At 37.9% G+C, this 3,557-nt stretch overlaps 1 non-coding gene across 1 annotated transcript; it reads left to right on the top strand.

Moving 5' to 3' along the window:
• The first annotated feature begins 1,472 nt into the window (after positions 1–1,472).
• On the top strand, positions 1,473–1,578 carry LOC145637671 (small nucleolar RNA R71). Its single transcript, XR_014114414.1, has one exon. It is a non-coding gene; the product is annotated as a small nucleolar RNA R71 (small nucleolar RNA).
• The last annotated feature ends 1,979 nt before the right edge of the window (positions 1,579–3,557 follow it).

Below are 3,557 nucleotides of genomic sequence, written 5' to 3'. Positions count from 1 at the left end.
TAAAAAACACAAAGTTCCAAAGTGTGAAAATGAGGTCAAAACCCTTATATATATAGGCAAAATTTATGGGGGCAGGATGGTAAATTAACCTTTCCCGCCTAAAGATGCTGAACAGTTATAATTTGAAAAATTAACCTAGAATTTGAGGGGGCAAAAGGACAATGCTGTTGGAATGAACGGAAAAAGAGACAGTCGAATAACGGCGCGTCCAAAATGACGGGCAAAATAGACGGAACCAAACTTCCATCTCAATAGATAGACGTCCGCTTTTTCCTGAAACTCGAGACGGCTTACCCTGTCCGCTTTTTTCTCAAAGATAGGCATCCGCTAGGAATTCTTAGGCGCACGAAAGTAGTATGTCAGCCAAATACGGCTAACTTCTAATGGGACGGACAGACCCAAGCACCTCAGCAGTCTGTAAAATCCATATATATTCGTACGAATCAGGGCAAGTAAAGATCAGAAGAGGCGGCCGTTATCGTACGAGCCACCCCCCTCTGAGTGGCAAATGTTCAGGGTGAAATTACCCCATGTACTTGGACCAATCCTGTAGCGACACGTGGCCCAATGAAAGGGTGACACATGTCACTATGGGAAGATGCCACGAGTTTAAGGCATACAAAACCCTTGAAATCAGCATTAAAAAGGCCTTGTTACGTCATGACTCAAATCTCGAGAGATATTCATGAAAGCCGCAAAACGGTGCCACCATATTACACGTGGCATCGTGTGATTGCGTAGCCAATGACGTCACCGAATTTTAGGGTACAAACCCTAAAGGGGCACAAACTCCCACCCCTATAAATACCCTAATCATTTATGATGCGATGGGTGGATTACGACATTACAAGCAAGAGAAATAAATAGCTTTAACTTCTCTCTACTTTCTCTCTCTAGCCTTTTCCGTTTCAGATCTCTATTTTGATCATTGGAGGCGAATATTCCGGTAAAGGAATATTCGTTATTTTTGTAGGTGTCCCGGTCTCATTGCCAGCAGGCATGACCAGTATCCAAGGAATACCAAAAAACACCCGAAACAAGCATTGATTTTAAAATTTCCCCTATTTTGATTGTTCCAATTACCTTTACTTTGATTTTGACCATAACCTTTGTTATGATTACCATAATTTTGGTTTTAATTTTTGCTACTATAACCTTGGTTGTTATAGTTACCTCGAAAATTTTAGTTCCCTTGATAGCAGACATTTCCTTCCCCAAGTTTGTCATTTGTGAGGATAAGTTGTTTATGGTATTAAGATGATCAACCGAATACACTGAATATCTACTCTTGCTAGTTGACTCCCTTTCACCATCTTGCCAATATCTATAGTACCTCACTACGTTTTCAATTATGTCTACCACTTCCTCCTTTATTTTATTCGTGATGGGACCTCAGGCTCCTCCATCAAGACATGACTTTCCTTGAGGACTTAGGCCACCATAGCAGATTTGAATAATTTTGTAAAGTAGGAATCCCGTGGTGAGGACATTCTCTTTGATACTCCTTGTACCTTTCCCATGCTTCTTAGAGGCTTTCACTAGACTTTTGCTTGAAACCAAGAATCAAAGCTCTAGCCTCCACCGTTTTCTTTTTGTAGATTTCAACGGGATAGAAATTCCTTGGTCACTTCGTCCCATGTCCTTAGAGAATTGGGTTTGCCCTCCTTGTCTAGCCATTCCAAGGAATTCCCTATAAGAGAAAAGGGAAAAAGCTTGAGGCGAATAAATTCTTGGAAAATTCCATTCACTTTGATAGTGTTGCAACACTTTTCGAACTCTTTGAGATTGTTTAGCGGGCTTTCATGTTTGGCCCCACTTAATTGTTGCTTCTCTATCAAAGTGATCATTGTCGTCTTTATTTCAAAGTCATTTTCCAGTGTTGTAGGTGGAGCAATCCCCTTTTCAAACCTATATGCACCCGGAATCCCCAATTCCTTCAATTCCACCCTTAGATTTTCTCCTATCCTTGCTTTGTCTTCTTGTTGTGGTTCTTCTTCACTTGAAGGGCTAGAACACAAAGAACGTTTAGCAACTCTTATCTTTGCAATTGTCCTCTCAATTTCCGGATCAACTGGCACTAGTGAACGACCACGTGCTCTACGCAAACAATCTCAAAAGAAACAATTAGTATCACGGCGACAAATGTAGCCAAAAATAGAAAAGCCTTTTTGTATTATCCAATTAAAATTTAGTAGACTCAACAACTATAACAAATCACTAATATCATCCGCTGGCAACGACGCCATTTTGACGTAGGGAAAATGTAGGTCGTTTTCTAATCTCCCCTAGAGCCAAAAATATTTATAATCACGTAACAAACCTAATATGAGTATAAAGGTATGTCAAGGGTTAAACCCTATGGAATGAGTAGGAGAAAGTTATACCCTAGGGTTTAGCTACTTCAAAGATTGTAAGATGTGTTTGAATTATAACTAAGGTATCAAATAGCTAAACAAATAAAAGAAAATCAATATGCTAAACACTAGGGATATAGGTTCCACATGCAAGCTCAATGATCTTGCTAATCGATGGTTAACTCGATTGATTCAAACATTGCAAAGGACAAACAATAGTTGCAATTAATAGAATCCAAAAGCTATCTCCTACAATCCAAGCTAGGGTTCACTGAGAATGATAACAAGGAAAATCACAATCAAATTTAACAAATTAAAGCAATTCTCAAATCAAGGCCGGGTTCATGTCATTGAAATTCACTATGCAATCTAAATTAATCATGTAGGTTAATCACTCCTAATCATTAATCACATGCACAATTATGTCAACCAATTCAATTGCAACAATTCAATCAACCAAGAATCTTCAACTAGCAATAATCATCAATCAAGCATGCTTCCACTTCTCCCTAGCTACTAATCTACTTAAAAATCATGGTGGAATTGAAAAATAAAGCAAATCGAATCACAAACATCATCATTTCAAGCTTAATCAAAGAGAAAATCAAACATTCAACAAATTCTCAAACCAAAGATTAACAATCAAATCAAACATTCAAGAATTAAAGGAAATACCAAGCAAAAGTAAATTCAAAGGAGATAAATTCTCACAAATTTTCATTGATTGAAGATGAAATCCAAGCTCAAAGATGAAATTGAAGTACAAAATAGGTAATCTCAAGTTTCTCTCTCTACTAATTCTCGAAATAAGTCTCAAGTACATATAAAATCGTCATCCCCTGAAAAAGGAAAAGTCAAGGGTATTTATAATAAATCAAGTAAAGGGGATCGAAGCAGGCTCGTGCACACGCACAGCAGGGTCCGTGCGCACGCACACGCACAACAGGGTCCCTATTTCATTTATCTTTGTGATTTTGTGATAGGTTTATCCTTATTTGTTGATTGAACTTGTTGTTACTTTATTTCTCCTCCCTTTTTCTTATGTTTTCTTGGTTATTTCATATCATTTGGTATCAGAGCCTAGGTTATTATCCTAGAAAGATCCTACCTTTTTGAATTTCTCTTTCCCCCTCTCAAAAGATCTCATCTTTTCCCACAAAAATTTGAAGTTTCTCTCAAAATACAAGCTTTCTATCTTGAAAC

This window comes from Chenopodium album, chromosome 6, assembly GCF_948465745.1.
Source record: "Chenopodium album chromosome 6, dcCheAlbu1.1, whole genome shotgun sequence".
Taxonomy (NCBI): Eukaryota; Viridiplantae; Streptophyta; class Magnoliopsida; order Caryophyllales; family Amaranthaceae; genus Chenopodium; species Chenopodium album.
This window is presented reverse-complemented; position numbering and strand designations above follow the sequence as displayed.